Source organism: Hippocampus zosterae, chromosome 9 (genome assembly GCF_025434085.1).
Source record: "Hippocampus zosterae strain Florida chromosome 9, ASM2543408v3, whole genome shotgun sequence".
Lineage (NCBI taxonomy): Eukaryota > Metazoa > Chordata > Actinopteri > Syngnathiformes > Syngnathidae > Hippocampus > Hippocampus zosterae.
Genome location: NC_067459.1, coordinates 4,035,370 through 4,055,237, shown reverse-complemented (window position 1 = coordinate 4,055,237; position 19,868 = coordinate 4,035,370). Strand labels below are relative to the sequence as shown.

General features: G+C 44.2%; 1 protein-coding gene across 19 annotated transcripts in view; it reads right to left on the bottom strand.

Annotated features, from left to right (window-relative positions):
• nfasca (neurofascin homolog (chicken) a) overlaps positions 1-19,868 on the bottom strand; it is a 164,970-nt gene that overhangs the window by 80,744 nt on the left and 64,358 nt on the right. For all 19 annotated transcript variants that reach the window (XR_007963987.1, XR_007963988.1, XR_007963986.1 and 16 more), the window contains exon 2: positions 3,541-3,590. The gene's annotated coding sequence lies outside the window, so the exon portion shown is untranslated. The remainder of the gene's footprint in view (positions 1-3,540; positions 3,591-19,868) is intronic.

The following is a 19,868-nucleotide window of genomic DNA, read 5'->3' as shown; positions in this document are numbered from 1 at the left end:
TCTTTTTTCCACTGTGGTTGTTGTGATAATTTTGTTGTCCTATGTCTGTTTGATATAAAAGTTTTTTACAACTGTTGTCTTGTTTCTTTGCCCATGCCACCCCCTCAATAGTGACATCATTGGCTCCAGTGAATCGAACCTAGTGGCCCCTTACTGGTCCAAGTAGAAACCCGTTGTCTACCCATAGTGTTTTATCATCTCCAGCAATTATAAAACAAACGTAGCCCTTGTTACACTTGTCTAAACAGATGTGTTTTGAGGCTGGATTTGTAATATGTTAATTAGTCTGTATTACGAAGGTCAGCGGGGAGTGTGTTCCAGAGCTGGGGAGCAGAGCGACTGAAGGCTCTGTTTCCCATGGTGACAAGCCGAGCAGGGGTATCGGAGAGGAGGAGGAACGAAGAGAGCGGGACAGCTGTAGGAATATGGATGAGGTCAGATAGGTATGGAGGAGCTAGGTTATGGATGGCTTTGAATGTGAGGAGCAGGATTTTATATTGAATGGGGTGTGAAATGGGGAGCCAGTGGAGATGTTGGAGGAGTGGTGTAATATGGTTTATGTATGGTGTGAGCGTGATAATGCGGGCGGCTGAATTTTGGACCAGTTGAAGCTTATGGAGGGTTTTTTGAGGGAGACCGAGCAGGAGGGAATTACAGTAATCGAGTCGCGAGGTGACGAGGGCGTGAACAAGTATAGCAGTGGAGTGAGGAGTGAGAGAAGAGCGGAGCCGGTGGATGTTTCTAAGATGATAATATGCAGAACGAGTGATGTGGTTCATATGTGAGGTGAAGGAGAGGGTCAAGTCAACAGTATTTATAGAGCACTTTCAAACAGCCATCGCTGCATACAAAGTGCTGTACATGGAGCAATTTAACATGCACAATAAACAGTAAGACAAATCGGTAATAAAGGCGGTAGAAAGCACCAAACAGTAAAACCAAGAACAAATCTAAGTCATGCTGAGTCGAATGCCAAAGAATACAAGCGAGTTTTGAGGAGGGCTTGCTGAATGTTCAGTGGGAGGTCATTCCAGAGAGAGGGACCAGCAACAGAAAAGGCTCGATCCCCTCTGAGCCTCAGTTTAGTTCTTGGTACTTCTAATAATGTCTGGTCCACAGACCTGAGGCCCCGGGCAGGTGTGTAGGGGCGGATGAGCTCAGAGAGGTAAGGTGGCGCGAGATTATTCAGGGATTTGAAAACAAAGAGGAGGATCTTGAAAATAACTAAAATGAATGGGGAGCCAGTGAAGGGATGCCAGAGTAGGAGTTATGTGCTCCCTATTACGAGTACCAGTTTGAAACTGTTGACTTAAGATAAGGAGACAGGGGGCCCAAGTCTACAGGATGTAATGTACAAGGGCCACTGGGACCAAACTATATCACCTCTATCAAGGATGACACCCAGACTCTTTACCTGAGGGGAAGGGGAGATGGGGGAGATGTCAAAGGGAATGGAGAAATTGTTTATTTTGTTTAGGGTGGATTTGGTGCCAATGAGGAGGGGTTCAGTTTTATTGCCATTCAGTTTGAGGTGAACCAAGATTGTAATTCCTTCAGGCAGTTGGATAGGGAGAATGGTGGAAGTATGTTATTAGGTTTGGTAGTGATGTAGAGCTGGGTGTCATCCGCGTAGCAATGAAAGTGAATGTGATGTTTCCTGAAGATATTACCAATGGGGAGGAGAGAGATTACAAACGGCAAGGGGCCAAGGACAGAACCCTGAGAAACACCTGTAGTGAGGGGAAAGGGGTGAGATCTAAAACATTTGAGCTGGATAAACTGGGTGCGGTCAGAAAGATAGGAGCGGAACAAGGAGAGGGTGGTGCTGGTGATGCCAATGGCGGAGAGTCTGTCGAGGAGGATGGCGTGAGAGATGGTGTCAAAGGCTGCACTGAGGTCAAACAGGAGAAGGATGGCGACCTATGGAGGGGGACGGAAGCCAGATTGAAATTGTTCGTAGAGGTTATTGGAGGAAAGATGAGTGGGAAGTTGAGCAGCCACTATTTTTTTCTAGAAGTTTGGAAATGAAAGGGAGGTTTGATATGGGACGAAAGTTGTTCAGGTCGGAGGGATCAGAGCCAGGTTTCTTCAGTATGGGAGTTACAGAAGCAGTTTTGAGATGGGAGGGTACAATGCCAGTAGAGAGGGAAGTTTGAATAATGTTCGTGATGAGAGGGGAGAGGGTCGGGATAGAAGCTTTGACTAGAACAGTAGGGAAAGGGTCAAGTTGACAAGTAGAGGTTCTGGACTTCTAAATTAAGATGGAGATTTGGTGGGCAGATGGGGAGGTGAATGCAGAGAACAGGTGGGTAGGAACCAGGGAGAATGGAGAAGGAGGGTTGGGAACAGATGAAGGTGTGAGTTGCTGGTGGATAAGTTGGATTTTGGATGTAAAAGATGAGGCCAGAGTAATACAAAAATCAGTGGAATAGAGATGTGAGGGAAGCGTGTCAGCAGGTTTAGTGAGTTTAGAAATGAGTGAAAAGAGTGATCTGGGGTTACCTTCATTGGAACTGATTGAACCAGAGTAGTAGATTGATTTGGCTTTGGATATAGAGTCCTTGTAATGTGCAAAATATATCACAAAAAAATACATCAGTGCAGCGCCGGAGCAAATGTATGCCGTGTGAACACCCCTTATGTCCTTTACTGTGTGTGGGAAAGTTGACAAACTGTTGAAAACCAAAACTGTCCAGACAGGAGGTAAAGTATTTGCTGAGTGAGTCGGCCAGTCGTGCGAGGCACAGCGTGATAAACAAAGCCCAGTGGAGTAGCTTCATTAAGAGTACCATAATAATTTGGTTGCGGCCAGGTCTCAGTCAGACACAGAATGTCAAACTCACGGTCTGTCAGGAGGTCGTGGATGAACTGGCGCTTGCTAGTAAGGGAGTGGATGTTCAGCAGGCCGACGTTGACAGCAGTTCAGCTGCATGCGACCACGATGCTATCCGAGACGCGCGCCAACACAGAGGCATCCGCACAGGTTCCGGTGTTCTTCCGTGGGCGGCGAGCGGGGAACCAGAACGACCTGATGGAGCTGGAGTTGTCGTATTGATAGTTTCGGCGTGAGCCCCGGTGAGTGCACCTTCGCCGGGGCACGTAAAGGATGTCCGGGTGACGGAGCCGAGTCGGTGGTGGTGGACCGTGTGGAGTAAAATAGAGTTTGAGCTCAGTGGCTGCATACTGGTGAAGCGCTTCCAATGGGTGGTGGAGAACAGACAGGATGAACCAGCAGAAAGCAAGCCACTTACAGCTGATCGACATAGCTGGACTGGAGTAATGAAGTCGGGAAGCAGCAACAGGTCGCAGGTAAGCTAACCGCTATCCGCAACTCGATGACAACTCAACACAGGTAATGACAGTTCGACCGATCGAGTGTGGATTGATCGTTATTCACTCAGTGACCATAAAAGTCACATTAATCACAAAATTAATGTTTATCCATGTGTTGGCTGTGGAGGAAACCAACTTTAACCGTCACAATTTACAACTTGGGTTTATGGTACAGGATATCTACATCGAGCTTCAATGATGACTTACCTTAATAATGATGAGGACACCGATATTTTGTCTGTGACCGCTTTGGTGACCTGATGAGACAGAAAATGGGATATTAGTCATCTATATTAAAGCTTTGCTAACATTTGCTATCTATATTAAAGCTTTGCTAACATTTGCTGTGCAAAGCAAGACTGTTTGATGCTCATTTGTGTCTGTTAGCCGCAAAGGAGGAAACATAATGGAGCAGTGCAGAAAGGAGAGACGATGCAGACAACACAAAATGCCTCAGGACTGTCTGCAACCGCCTTGTTTCTTTAACTATCTTGTGCTTTCAAATAACTCATCTGGACGCCAGCCGGGGTCTTTAGGATCACAAGATGCTCCTCTGCTCTCTTATTTTGCCCGTTTTATTCTGTCGCCCCTGGTTGTTAGGCTCACACTTAGACACACAAACTCTATACGCAGTCTGCCTCGAGGACTGTGGAAAAGCCTTAAAAAGACTCTTCGACACTGCACTGCCTCAACAAGCATGAAGCCAAATAAAAATACATGCTATTTACACAAAGTGTCTGTATGTGCTGCAAAGCTACATATTTTGACAGATGAAGAAAAATGTTATTGATGTGAGGATAAAAAAAAATGCAAGAAAAAAATCAATCCAAGGATTGTTCCAGAAAACAACATAAGCATTACAATTTTTTCACTGCCGGTAATATGTCAAGGCCTTGCTCACGGGCACCTCAACAGTAGTCTGGAATCAATCTGGCATCTCTCAAACAATCAGCTGCCATTTTTGCCCAAATCGGGACTCAAACTGGCATCTTCCAGTTTCAAAGCACAAGTCCTTACAGATGAGTTTCTGCCGGCCCAAAAATATGAACTAATCCCACTTCTGAATGCATCATGTTACATACTGAACATCTGGAGTAAAAATGTTTAACCGGGTTAAGTACATTGCCCAAGGGCACACTAGCTTATTTGCCTCTCTTGCAGTGGATGTGTATGAGTGAAGCTACGATATCTGACAGTGTACAAACAGAAACAAACTGAACCTCATTTTCAAATCATACAGAGAGGGGAGATGTGGGAATCACTTTGGGGAAGTACGTTGGGGTATAATTTGACACTTTGTCCACATGTAAATGTTTGTCGTCTTTAAAAACCTAGCTTTTAGAAAAATCCAGGATGCAGTTTCCAAAATTGTCTTTAGCATCCATGCGTCAATGAAGACTCTGCAACATGCTATGAATTTATGTAAACTTTTCTTGACAAAAGAACATGTTATTTGCTTACATGGGCTGGTTCCATTTTGTGCAACGACAGACGTGTGTGCAATCTTTAACAGACACAGCCGATTAATAATTTAAAAATGCATTGTCTCCTGGGCCCTATATCTCTGATCTAGTTCCCGAGGCCATGGAATGTGCAACTAAATATGCTGATCTTTTTTATACAGGAGTTAGAAAAATATAAGGGTTTAAATCCATAACCATGTTTTGATTTGGTCAAAGCTGCATTAAAAAATAAAACCAAAAACCAAAAAAAAAAAATTATATCAACCAAGAACTGCTGTTTTTTTTTCAGACCAAATCAAATTTCCCATCTTTATAGTGTTTTATTGTCTTCTCTTCACGGGGCTAAATCTTATGATGCATAATATTGTAACACGTGATAACCTTATTGAGGTAAAAAAAATTGATATTTGAGGCTTATACATTCAACTTCTGGGCGGCCCGGTGCTCGACTGGTTTGCGCGTTGACCTCAAAGTGCAGAGGTGCAGGGTTCGACTCCGGCTCCGGCCTCCCTGTGTGGAGTTTGCATGTTCTCCCCGGGCCTGCGTGGGTTTTCTCCGGGGACTCCCACATTCCAAAAATGTGCGTGGCAAGCTGATTGGACACTCTAAATTCTCCTTAAGTGTGAGTGTGAGCGCAGATGATTGTTTGTCTATGTGTGCCCTGCAACTGGTTCAGGGTGTCCCCCGCCTACTGCTCGAAGACAGCTGGGATAGGCTCCAGCACCCCCCGCGACCATTGTGAGGATAAAGTGGATCGGAAAATGAATGGATGGATGGACATTCAGCTTCTGTGTTAACCAAATTGTATATTCCACCAAATCAGTCGCAGTGTACCGTATTTTCACGACTATAAGGCACCGTTAAAAGTCCTAAATTTTCTCCAAAATGGACAGGACGCCTTATGGTGCGGAGCGTCCTTTGTATGCGCTGAGTTCCAAAATGTGACTGACAGCCGACACGCTGTTTATATAGAGAAAAGGCGGAAGTGACTGTGGCCAGGCATGCGGGAAAGAAGTCGACCAATCAGGGAAGGGTGGGCGTGTATATATACATATATGGAGAGAGAGAGAGAGAGAGAGAGAGAGAGAGAGAGAGAGAGAGGACAGGCAAGCTGGGGAGCAGTCCGCCAATGGTGAAGGGTGGGCGTGTAAGTGGACGTTAAAGGGACGCCACAAGCAGGTACCAACACCTGTATAGAGTGTGGCGTTGTGCATTGTTCAAAACAACTCCGGTTTTGGTTTCTAAGAACCCCTGAAAATAAATTCGACAAAGAGACACGCCTACGAAGCTCAGTTCAAACTTAAAGCCACCGGTTATCCTTTTGGCATGCGTGCCCATCTCACAGCAGCGGTGAAAAACCAAGTCAAGCAAATGAACTCTGAGCTTGCCGTTATTCCCGGAGGCTTGACTAAAGAACTCCAACCGCTGGACATTGGCATCAACCGGGCATTCAAAGTAAAGTTGCAAACGGCATGGGAACAATGGATGATCGATGGCAAACACAACTTTACAAAGAGTGAGAGGCAGCGCTGGGCGAGTTACGCCACAATACGCAACAACGAGAGGGAACGCGGCGTTTTTGATGGATTACGGTACTTGCACAATTGTTCAATTCTTTCTACACACACGCGCACTGCCACCATGTTTCGCTCTGTTCTTTACTTTCAAATGTGGGAAAGCTTCACACGAGAGAAATGTTGACTTTGCTGTTGCTGCTCCCTCTTTCCGCTCAGCAATGCGTAGGAACTCACACTAGCATGTGATGCGTTCAATGACAACTGGGATGTGCAGTCCTCTGCTTCTGATACAGAGGATGAGGACTTTGCTGGATTTCTGGGTGATGATTGATCGAAAAACGTGAGAACATTGTACGATGGCTAAATAAAATACACCCGAACTCAGTTCTGCTTTCGTTGCCTTTTTAAAAACGTGTTTTTAGCTTGTATCTGTATGTCTTGGCATGCTACCGTATGCTTCAAGCTAACGTGTTAGCGTGCGCGCATGCATGCCGTATGTTTAAGATAAGATAAGATACCCTTTATTCGTCCCACAATGGGGAAATTTACAGCCTCCAGCAGCAAGAATGTATGTAGAAAGAAGAAAGGAGAAAGAGAAAAAAAAAAGCTGGCGTATGTTTTACCACTGTAAAACTGCGCCCATTGGTACAGTGCGGTCTGTCTATGTGTAAAATACAGAAATGTCACCCATTAATGAGACTGCGCCCAACCGTACGGTGCGTCGAATAGTCGTGAAAATACGGTATTCATTTCCAAAAACGTGTATTCACTACAGAACTACATCACCCCAAACTACCCCCACATAACTCATAATTTTTGCATCAACATCCAAAGCTTCTAGGCCTCCACACAAGAGTAAAGAGAATGTGTGAAGTGAATAACGGAATCGAGAACAGTCCCTGATCCCATTAAACATCCAACTTTGCCCATCTCCTGGGACAATGAATGTGCTTTTGTATGAGTGTGGAGACTTTGATGCAGAGTCTATCACCTGCTTTTCCCTACTGACCTGCAACAGGATGAGTACTAATGAAAGCCCCAAAGGCCACCAGCTATGTTCTTTTAACACACACACACATGGACACTCCCTAAAATAAACTGCTCTTACTCACACAAAGGTCACAGGTTACATGTTAAAGTGGTTTGTGGGGGACGGGCCTATGTCAATTACATCATTTCCGTAGTGCAGATGGCTTTTAAAGGAGTTGCCATGACAACCACGGTTGAAAGCTGATGGGATAATTGAGGAAAATGTGGGGGAGGCAAGGCTTGGTATTTGCATGAAATGAACTAATTAGGAATGATTTTGTGATTGGTGTTTCTTTACAAACAAAAGGAATGACGGATAAAAAACACATTCATGCCTGCGGCGGCAAAAAATACTTTGTTACACTAGCTATGATAATTGTATACTCTGGTGTGATAATCCTTGAAAAAGGCATAATTTCACTGTCGAGCAAGTGATGCTCTCATATTAGTGAGATGAACTAACTGATTCTCGGGTGTCTGGCATTTGAGCCTTTAATTGCAAGTCACCCTAATCGTCACGCAACATTTTGATTTTGGTGTCAACAGATGAACTGTAGGCAAAGTAGTATTTATCTGAGCACGAATAGAGTCAGTCTAGTTCCTTTATGAAGACAGACTTGTAACATTCGTTCCAACTGTCTGCTGTTGATCATTGTCAACAAAGACTTGTTCGATTAACACTTGGGCAAGAAGAAGAAGGGGAGGGGCAAAACAAAGCAGTGTCAGATTGCAAAGCCAGCACACTGCTCAGATCAAATCGTCTCGGGAACGCTGACGTTGAAAGCAAGACTAGAGGATAGAGAGGTGCACGTTGACTGAGCTGTTGTCAGGAAATAAATGTCTGTGTGTGTGTGTGTGTGTGTGTGTGTGTGTGTGTGTGTGTGTGTGTGTGTGTGTGTGTGTGTGTGTGTGTGTGTGTGTGTGTGTGTGTGTGTGAGTGTGTGTGTGTGTGTGTGTGTGCGTGTGTTTATATCAATGCATGTGTGTATGGATGTCATGGTTGGTTGGAGCTGCGGCCCAATGATGCTGACTGACCTACTTTGGATCAAAAGAGGGAAAGAACAAATGGATGAAAAGTGGAAAAGGAGATTGAGGTGCTGCGGGTAGACAAGCAAAGGAAAGGAAGCTCAAGATGAGGTTACGAAGGATGGACAAGGAGAGTGAAAGCTGATTTTGAATTGGAAATATTAGTGAATGTCTCCCAAACAAGGGTCAATGGTGAAATATCTGGAGGCTGTGAAGAAACAGAGGAGCTAGAGTAAAAGGATACAAAGCTGATTGATTGGCCAAGTGCTTGAGAGCTGGCTTTCTGGAGGTGGGGTATTCCCGAGAAATCAATCCCATGGTTCTTGGAGTGATGTTAGCCAAAGCACATTCTGTGTCCTCATCTTAGCTTTTAAGAGTCATCTTAAATTATGTCTTGCAGCAGATTGGAATAACATATGTGGGGGGATCGCAGAATTCAAGATACATTTGGATAGAAGCTGATACCTACTGATCTGCCTGAAAACAAAAGAGGCAGGGTACACCATGAAGTGTTGGACAGTCATCCAGCACCAGGCAGGGCACATCCAGGGGTTCCTTGGTTTGCGATGGAGTTAAGATTAAGATTAAGAAAACCTTTATTAGTCTCGCAATGGAGAAATTCCAGATTCACAGCAGCAAAGTTATGAAAGGAAGAAGTAGAACAACAAAAAAATAGGAGCTGCTGGAAAGGCAGCCACTCTCGCGGCGCCATTTTGAAGTCAAAAATAACACAAGACAACACATAGGACAGAGACAGTCGTGCAGTCTTCACCACTTTTCTGCATACACTTTGTTGTCTGAAGCAGTTGTAGATGAAAGAGGAGAGGATCAAAGTGTCCTTACACCAGTGGATCAGAGACATCATGCTGAAAAATGTGCACACGTCTGCTACAAGCAAAGTTTTGAAAGCAAACACGAAGCTGTAGCGTCCATTGACGAAAAGAGATTAGTTCACTTCTCCTGTCCCATATAATCCGCTTCAAACTCCAAGCCGCGACTCCCAGCTCCAAATCCGCATCGGCAATCCGCGCCAACGCTCCTTTCTTCTCATCGTCGGCTCCTCAAGACCTCCATCCATCCAGTCGCAGACCGTTCAACAGCACCGATCTCTCCGCTGAACAAAGCGGGGCTGTGAAAAATGCTGCCCATTACAGGCGCAAGACACAAGCGCCCCGGGACTGTCCAGCAACGACAGTCAAATGGCGCCGACATTCCTCCAGTCAAAAACAGTGCTGGTATACCCATGCTGCCGAGAAGGCGCAACCACCAAGCACAGAGTATCCTCCTTGATGAATGTCGTGGCCAAAAAATGCTGCAAAAGGTCCACATCAAGTCCACACGACGTAACAACAAACACAAGTGACAAAAGAAACACAAGAACAACAAAAAAAAGCAAGGCTCATGAGAGCACTTGCTGACGGCTGCCTACTCGGGCGCCATCTTGACTTCAAATGTATGGTGATACTTTAACCTGAATTTGTACTTGTATATATGTAATGGTGGCAATCCTGAGAGAGAAGCTCTCCCCGCTAACTCCGTGGCCATCACTAATTTCAACTAATGTACATTCACATGGTATTTGCTACACATACATACACATAGTCAACCACATAATCTCATATGTTCATGTTTACTTGCCCTTCAGAAATTATGAAAACAATTTCAATTGAGTTATACAGCTTATAGTTCATATTAACGGTGCATAGACTTAAAAAAAAATATATCTACTGTAAACACCTGGAAAAAGAATCTGAAATGTGGAACTCTTGTTTCATTTTTATTTATAAGGGCATCGTTTCAGCACTGTTGGAGGGACATGTACACTTATGTGCACTACCAATCTTACTATAAATTTGTTTGTGTCACCCGTATGTAGACCCTCAGCTTTCAGATACAGACATATCATTTTCCTGCAACTGCTATAATATATTTAACACAACCTGAGGGCAATGGAAAGTGCTTGGTCTTCGTTCATGTAATGTAACAAACAGCTTTGAATCACTGATTCGCAGAGAGTTTCTAACCTGGGCCTTGTCCGTACCGTCCCTGTAACGCACTCTTTGCTCTGCATGTTAAGATCAACCATTCAGAGGGCCAAATATTTAGCTGAACAAAACAGAGGATGGGTGGCCCGGTGGTCCAGTGGTTAGTGCGTTGACCTCACAGTGCAGAGGTACTGTGTTCAATTCCAACTCCGGCCTCCCTGTGGGGAGTTTGCATGTTGGCATGTTTTACAGAGGAAGGTGACTGTCAGTTTCTAATAATGTAACAACACAACTTACTCAAATATTAATATTTTTAAACCAAAAATTGTTTTAGAGCAGCACTTCTTTTAACTAACCTTAATCTCCAAAATACATCGATAATAAGTGAACCGAACCAGGATATGAATTCACTTCAGTTCCGTCAAGTAACTTTCAGGAGGTCTCTATTTTACTGCTTTTTGACACTGAGGCAGAGCATATTCAGGGATTGTGTTTAATACAGTTGTACTGTCTCGTCTGGTCTCCCCGGATTATATAATTGGAGTGTCAGTCAAAAGGAATCTGATCCATTTAATATGAGCCGTGATATTGCTACACAGCATTGGAAAAGCAAGCCAAGAAAATCATACCCCCGCATTGTTGGATGACATCAAATTTTTTTTTTACGGCTCACCCAGAGCCGTGGACCAATCAAAGCTCATGCCCTCTAAATGGGTGTCATAAAAGGCAGGAGACCCCAATCAGTTTGTTGCCCCCTGTCAGTTTCAACCCATCAATGCAACAAAGACAGGATGGAGGCAGGCATGCATACAGGGAGGGGGACCGAGGGAGGAGAGCCAAGAGGTTGAAGGGGGAAAACTGCAAGAAAACACCAAATGAAATCTATAATGGACAATGAAAATTTGATTATCAGGCGCCAAAGACAAACTAGATTATTTCTGGGGTTAGTTACGTAATAACACACCAGTTAAACAATGTGTTAGTTGGTCTCAGTTGTGAGCATGGACTCATTTTTCTTCTTTTATTGCTTTCATGCGCGCTGTAATGTGATAACATGAGAATCTGTCCGCTGTAGTAACTGCTATCCCTGAAAGGGTTCAAATGAATTTTGTCTGTTGTGATGCCTCTCAGACATTACCATTAAAGTACTTCCAACCAAAAAGGACTCGCAGCTTGGCCTTCTGATTTTTTTTAAAATAACAATGTATATTCCTCCTCAATATGCTGTCTTGCAATATTGAAGACCATGGACATCCAAATCACCCTAAATGCATTCCGCCTCACTTTTGTCACAACATCACATATTCATGACAAACAAAGAGGCCATTTAGTGATCCCTTCAGGCACACTGCTCACAGTAAAAGCCGCCCTACCCGCTGACAGCCCCCAAGACATGTTCATTGACCAAAACATGGTTTTCTAGTAGGAGACGTCATAAATACATCTCATTAAAAATATCCACATCAAAACACGAGTCAAATTACACGCCGTATGTAATAATTCCATTGTAAAGTAAATTATTAAGTAGTAGTAGTAATTATTTTTGTGCACCTCTACTAGTATTCATTGCTAAGCGTGGGTAAATGTACTGTATACTCCAGTCCTCAAACAATGGAACACTAATCATGATGTAAAGACAAGACCGGAAAATCGGAATTAATAATGTCTGAATCGGTTCAATAGTTTTTGTGTTAGACCTCAAATATGGACATCAAGTGATGCAAAGACAAGACCTCGAAAATCTGAATTAATAATGTCTGAATTTGTTGACTAGTTTTGGGGTTTGACCCCAAATATGGACATCAAGTTGCCTCTACAAATGAAGAAACGCACCAGTGTAAAACGACAACTGCTTACGTTTGAAAAATGCAAAGCCGTTGACAGAATCTCCACAATAGACTTTCAAGGTTACGTGTGGTGGGACTCCAGAATTTTCCGATCCTTTGTGTGTAAATAAAAGAGAGCGAACAGTTTGGCCATGTTCCAGTGGTTTTATTCATGATCCCCCACTGCCAGAGAGACTCTTCATCTTGATTTTAAATTCCCACTGACAGATGTCCTTTATATTCTTTTTGCTATATCTTTTATTTGCTAATTATTCTTAGTATTTTTTTAATCTGTCAGTATTTTTCTCTGCTTTACTGTAAACCTTCTGTCCATGTATTCAAATGTGCATCATTACCTCCCTGTAAAGCCACCCTCAGCAACAATGTCGGTCAACATCCAGCCTCATTAGCACATCTGGATTTCATTTTGTGTTCCTCCTCAAGCGCCTCCCAGTACCCCTCGATGTCAATCCCCCCCGCCTCCTTTTCAACTTCATCTTCCCCTTCCAGTCCAATGAAAAACGCCTCCAGTCAGCGGGGCTTCCTAGCAACCGCGCCACGAGAGATAAGACGGATGAAAATGGGGGCAGAAAAAAAAACGAAGGAGATAAGGGCGCGGAGGGCTGCAGATGGCGAGTGTGCAACTGGAGGTTGTGCCTGCGTGCTTGTGTCTGTTTAAAACAAAAACGTAGACAGGAAGGTGTGCTCAAAGGGTCAGCGAGAGATAATGTCATGATTCTTTTTTTTTTTAACCTTTGACAATGTGCATGTGCTTGGTTTTTTCATTGTATTTATACGATAAAAAGACAAGAGCTAAACTCAACAAAATGGAAAAATATACTGCAAACACCAAGGACATCCATTCAAATTCTGGCCACCATCTAAACCTAAAAATGTATGCATGTGATATCTTGACCTGAGGCAGAACACAGCCTCCATGAATACTTACTGTGTCTCCATATATTATTTATAAAGAGAAATAGTCATCAAAAATGAGCATCCATTCGAAGATGTATTGCATATTCAGTGTTCAGACTTCAGGTGTGACCACACCCAGGGCACCGGCCATGAGCTCTTTTGCATGAAACAGTATCGCCCTTTCAAAACTGGTGTCAAACATAAGTGCCATAGACCAAATTCAGCCATCAACATTATTTCATATGGCCTGTGAAAGCTTGCCACAAGTTCTCCTTGGCTTCTGTTGGACAAAAATGCACCTCACACTCTAGCCACCTTCCACTTTTAAACTTATCTGAAATATTAGTTTCCCAAAAAAGAAGATAAAGGACTGTTCTTTGACTTGCAGTGATGTTAAATTTAAAAGATTAGCAGTTTGTTTACAAAATGTGACTCAAGCAAAGGTACAACAGTGATTCATGGCATCCTGTTCCCCTTTTGTGATTATGCATTTATGTGTTTTCACGTTTAGAACCGCCCCTCTGAGGGCAACCATAACTACTATGTGGTAAAAACAAGCGCTACGTCTTCACTCTAAAAATATATTATTAAATGTGCTGAGGTTATATGTCTCCTTTGAAGATGACTGGTTGTACTGTATATAAACAGTGGGGTCTCAAGAGGACCAGCCCACCCAGCCCCACTGTTACATACTTTAAGTCATTGGTCACCAAACCGCGGGCCAGATCCGGCACGCCTCCACATTTGGTCCGGCCCCCCTGAACAAAACCAGAGAGGGTTTTGATTTATTTTTCATCTATGTATTATTGTATTTTATCATAAAATTTGGCTTTTGCAATAAAATATTCCTTAGTTATGAACTATTTTCATGATTAACTATTAGCTAGTAACAATTTCATAAACACATATAACGTGACATTTGTTCCATCCTTCTGCGGTCTGTGCCGTTATCTGGCAACCCCAGAAAAAAAATCCTAAACCCGTCCCTCTCAAAGAGAACGTAATCATGGCGAAAAGGTGAGGTAAAAGAAAAAAAATATTCAGAATACAGGGAATTTAACCCAAAATGGAGAAACATTTTTTTTCAATATAAGAAAAAAAAGATTGTCTGTCTCATCTGTCGGTGGCTGTATTCAAAGAATAAAATCTGCGGAAACACTATGAATCCCGTCACAACAACAAGTACGATTTTTTGCATGGGCAAATGAGAGCAGACAAACTGTTAACGCTAAAAAGAGCTCAGCAAAATACATTTGTAGGCCAAGTTCAGCTGAACCAGCCATCTGTTCGGGCTAGCTTTCGGTTTGCTCAACTGATAGCAAGCAGCGGTAAGGAGAGTTTGTCAAGAAATCCATGAATGCTGTCGCGGAGGTGGTGTGTCCCGAGAAGAAAGACGTCTTTAATACCGCAAGTGTATCATTTTTTATTATTTGATTTTGTGTGGGTTTCTGGGAAACAATACATTTTTACATCTAGGTACTCTTGCAGTCACACTTTTGTTGTTACTAACTGACCCCGGCGCCCCTATCAGAGAAGCGAAAAGTTATGAGGCCCTCACAGGAAAAAGTTTGGGGACCACTGCTTTGAGTGGTCTAATTCATACTGTATACCAACTGACCCAACGCCTAGTTCTTCTGCACATGACTTGGGAAATAAGCTGGTCACATCTAGAGGCTATTTCAAACAACAGTAAAAAGTCTGACTGCCCTACACTATTTGGAACACTAAGACAAAGCCAAGAGGTAAGCAGAGCTGCATTAGGTTTTGTTGGATGCATAGTTTAGAGTTCCAAATGTCTCTTTTAATGTCGCTGTGCAGATTCTGTTCTGATCAAAATGGACATGATTTGCACAGACTGAGCTGAACATGAGCTGAGTCGGCCACTCGGAGGCGCCGCTATGAAGATTTCACCGAAGGCGTTTCCCTTCATCTTGTTAAATGAACTTTTAACTCATTCCAACAAACATTGTATTGTACGATATTGTGTCAAATGTTGCCCACTCGGCGTCCATTGCACCTTGGTCATCATGGAAGGGGGATTCCCCAATTTGCCGGCCCCTTCTCAAGGTTTCTCATTTTCCCCCAGATGGGTTTTTTTGCCCTCCACGGAGTTAAGGTCGGGGGATGTTGATAATATTTGTCAACTGTGGGCTTGTGTAGCCCTTTAAGACTTCTCTGTGATTAGCGCTTTATGAATAAATCTGAGTTGACTTTTATGAACAGAGTGAGTTTTGAACAAAATGTTCATAGAAAAATTACCTTTATTTACAGACTATTTTCGATAGATGGATGAGCGGATGGGTTGACTTTGTAATTCTTGTGCTGTGTAACCATCATTGGCAACGCGCATAACGCATTGCAATGAGATGAAAACTAGAGATATCCTTCCTCGGTTGAAGGTGGAAGCCTTTGCAAATGTATTTGGAAGCTCCACCTCTGGATCATTGGTCATCCAATTACAAATCTAAAGATGTAAATTATGTGATGAAATAATTTTATTTCCATCACCTCCCCCAAAAATCTATTTACATGGTGTACGCCATCTATTAAAATGTAACGAACGGTTAATGACTGTGTAATCAATAGTCAAATAGCCGTCGCCACATGTCGCAGAGCGCAAGTTCCCTGGACAGAAAATACATTCTCCCAGTCATGGATGCCAGAAGCGGCCGTGTTGAATGAATGCGGAAGTGGGCCCTATATTGGCAGATATATTGCACATTTGCCAAAGACGTAAATAAAGTTTGAAACAGTCAGAAGGGCTGCTCGGAAAAGAGAAACTACGAAATGGAGTGTTAATGGAAGCACTTGACATGCATGAGGAGAAAGAGCCGTGTTCTTTTTTTTGACTTTTGTAACCAGGCTGCATATGTGCTGTTTTGATTTTTATAGATAGACAGCGGAGAAAGTGCTCACTGTTAAAATTGTAGGCGAGGCAACCAAAAAAATGATGATGAAAAGAAATTTGTAGCGAATTAATCTCTTAGATGGCAATGTGATATACTGCTTTATGATTATTTTAAATAAATTTAAAAAGACAAGTTTCCCTGAAATAGTATGGATCAACCAATGAATTAGAAAAGAAACAGGCATTATAAGAAACACTGGAATGAGATTTTATTTGATCTTATTTTGCGCTGGTAAAGTAAATGAGCAATAAGTATCACCTTTTTAAATGTTGTATTTCTTTATCATAGTCTGTTTTCACTTATTTCTATATAATAATGTATTTATTTTTAATCAAACACCACTAGGGGAAAAAAGTAAAAATTTAATTTGAGGCAGGATTCATTCATTCTTTCATTATTTTTTTTTCCAAGATGGTGCCCTCTTCAAGAGCCTTGCTTTTTGTTGTTGTTTTTTTGTGGGTTTTGTGTTTTGTTTTGTCACATTGTGTTTGTTGTCACATGGTGTGGATCTGCTGTGGATTGTTTTCAGCCTTTTTTTGGCCACGACATTCGTCAAAGGAGAAGAATCTGTATTTGGTGGTTGCACCTTCTCGGCAGCTCATGTGTACCAACACTGATTATGATTGGGAGGAATGTCGGCGCCATCTGACTGTCGTTGCTGGATCCTCTTGTGTTTTTTGCACCTGAAATAGGCAGCATTTTTTGCAACCCCACTTTGTTCAGCGGGAATGTCAATGCTGTTGGAGAGTCTGTGGCTGGATGGATGCACTGCTTGAGAAGCTGACGGTGAGAAGAAAGGAGCGTCAGCGCAGAGCGCCAATGCCTATGTGGAACTGAGGGTCGCGCCTTGGAATTGAAGCGGATTACGTGGGACAGGAGATGTGAGCCAATCTCTTTTTCGTCAATTGACACTACAGCTTCTTGTTTGCTTTCAAACCTAACTTGTTGCAGACGTGTGCACATTTTCAGCATTACGTCTTTGATCCACTGGTGAAAGGACATGTTGATTCTATAACTGCTTCAAACAACAAAGTGTATGCAGAAAAGTGGTTAAGATTGAACGGCTGTCTGTGTCTTATGTGTTGTGTTGCATTATTTGTCATTTAATAACTGTTTTTTTTTTGTATTTTCTATTGCGGCGCGGACACCCACAGCGGCTCCTCTCTCTCCTGAGGAAAGACATTTCATCTGTGCTGCATGTTGCACATGTAGCACATGTGACAATAACGTTGACATGAACGTGAATTGCATTTCCAGTAATTCCAATTTGAAATATTACCTTGATTTATGAACGTATCATGAGCACACATTTCCAAATTAGTTTGTAAATTGAGGTTCCACTGTATGTGGAATAACGTATCCTGTCATTTATCTTTTATCTCTGGGGCATTTTCATGGAAGCATGTCACAGCCACATTACGAATATTACACCTGGGAAATGTATTTCATTTCCTTTATCGTCTTTATTTTTATATATACAGTTTTTGTGTCGTTTCTATTTTTTAATGGATTGAGAGTTGGCAAACTGCATTTCATTGAACATGTATCTTTAATTCATGACAAACGCAGAGCATGTTTGTGTTTGTGGGTGTGCACATGCGCGCGCGCTTGTGTGTGTGTGTGCGTTTGTGTGTGTGTGTGTGTGTGCATGCACGCGGGTGCATGGGTAGTTAGCGTGTCTTCCAGGCCTATTTTTTTTAGATGGGCTCATCTGCCTCGAGGTTACGGTGGTGATTAAAGTAATTCTGCCATTGGCTGGTCTGGCTCGTTGTCTCAGACAGACAGACACACACACACACACACACACACACACACACACACACACACACACACGCACACACACACACACACACACACACGCAAACACACACACACACACGCACACACGCACGCCCGCCCGCCCGCCCGCCCGCACGCACAAACACACACACGCACACACACACACACACACACACACACACACACACACACACACACACACACACACACACACACACACACACACACACACACAGTTGTCCTGTCCCCTTTCTCTATAGTAATTATACCATTACCAAATTTCATTTACTCAGAACAGGCTCTGTCTCTCTTTTCCCCTTACTTTCTTGTACTAAATGACATTAAATCGGTACAAAATCCATTTAGTCCATCATGAGGTCAATGTGTTTCACCATCTGTGAGGGCATAGTAAACAGGAGCATCTCTGTTTTTCATCTCTATTCACAAATATACAATAATACAGCATTATGTCCAGCCGTCCAGTCCTCCTCTTTTCATTTGAAAATGTAAATTATGGTGACATTAATTTATTTGCCCCTCCGTGAGTCGTCACCTTACCGTGGTGGAGGGGTCTGTGTGTCCCAATGATCCTAGAAGCTAAGTTGTCTGGGGCTTTATGCCCCTGGCAGGGTCACCCATGGCAAACAGGTTCTAGGTGAGGGGCCAGACAAAGCACGGCTCAATGACCCCAATGATGATTGAAATAAATGGATCTAGGTTTCCCTTGCCCGGACGCAGGTCACCGGGGCCCCCCTCTGGAGCCAGGCCTGGAGGTGGGGCTCGTTGGCAGTCGCCTGGTGGCCGGGCCTACACCCATGGCGGCCGGCCGGGCATAGCCCGAAGAGGCAACGTGGGTCCCCCTTCCCATGGCCTCACCACCCATGAGAGGGGCCAAAGGGGTCGGGTGCAATGTGAGCTGGGCGGCAGCCAAAGGCGGGGACCCTGGCGGTCCGATCCTCGGCTGCAGAAGCTAGCTCTTGGGACATGGAATGTCACCTCTCTGGCAGGGAAGGAGCCCGAGCTGGTGTGTGAGGCAGAGAATTTCCGACTGGACATAGTCGGACTTGCCTCCACACACAGCCTGGGTTCTGGTACCAGTTCTCTCGAGAGGGTTTGGGCTCTCTTCCACTCTGGAGTTGTTCACGGTGAGAGGCGCAGAGCAGGTGTGAGCATACTCATTGCCCCCCGGCTCAGTGCCTGTACATTGGGGTTCACACCGGTAGACGAGTAAATTTCCCCAGTGTGGGACGAATAAAGGATATCTTATCTTATCTTATTGTTGAGGCGGCCAATCTGAGTTGTGGCCGTAAGGAGGTTGGTGCCTGTCGTGGCGGCAATCCCCGTACTCGCTGGTGGACACCAGCAGTAAGGGATGCCGTCAAGCTGAAGAAGGAGTCCTATCGAGCCTTTATGGTCTGTGGGACCCCAGAGGCAGCTGACGGGTATCGACTGGCCAAGCGGACCGCGGCTTCGGTGGTCGCTGAGGCAAAAACCCGAGCGTGGGAAGAGTTCGGTGAGGCCATGGAAGCCGACTTCCGGGCGGCTTTGAGGCAATTCTGGTCCACCATCCGACGTCTCAGGAGGGGGAAGCAGTGCACCACTAACACTGTGTACAGTGGGGATGGGGCGCTGCTGACTTCGACTCGGGACGTTGTGAACCGGTGGGCAGAGTACTTCGAAGACCTCCTCAACTCCACCAACACGCCTTCCTTGGAGGAAGCAGAGCCTGGGGACTCTGAGGTGGGCTCTCCTACCTCTGTGGTTGAAGTCACTGATGTGGTTAAAAAGCTCCTCGGTGGCAAGGCCCCAGGGGTGGATGAGATCCGCCCGGAGTTCCTCAAGGCTCTGGATGTTGTGGGGCTGTCCTGGTTGACACGCCTCTGCAACATAGCGTGGTCAACAGGGAGAGTGCCTCTGGATTGGCAGACCGGGGTGGTAGTCCCTCTTTTTAAAAAGGGGGACCGGAAGGTGTGTTCCAACTACAGAGGGATCACACTCCTCAGCCTCCCTGGTAAGGTCTATTCAGGGGTGCTGGAGAGGAGGGTCCGTCAGGAAGTCGAGCCTCAGATTGAGGAGGAGCAGT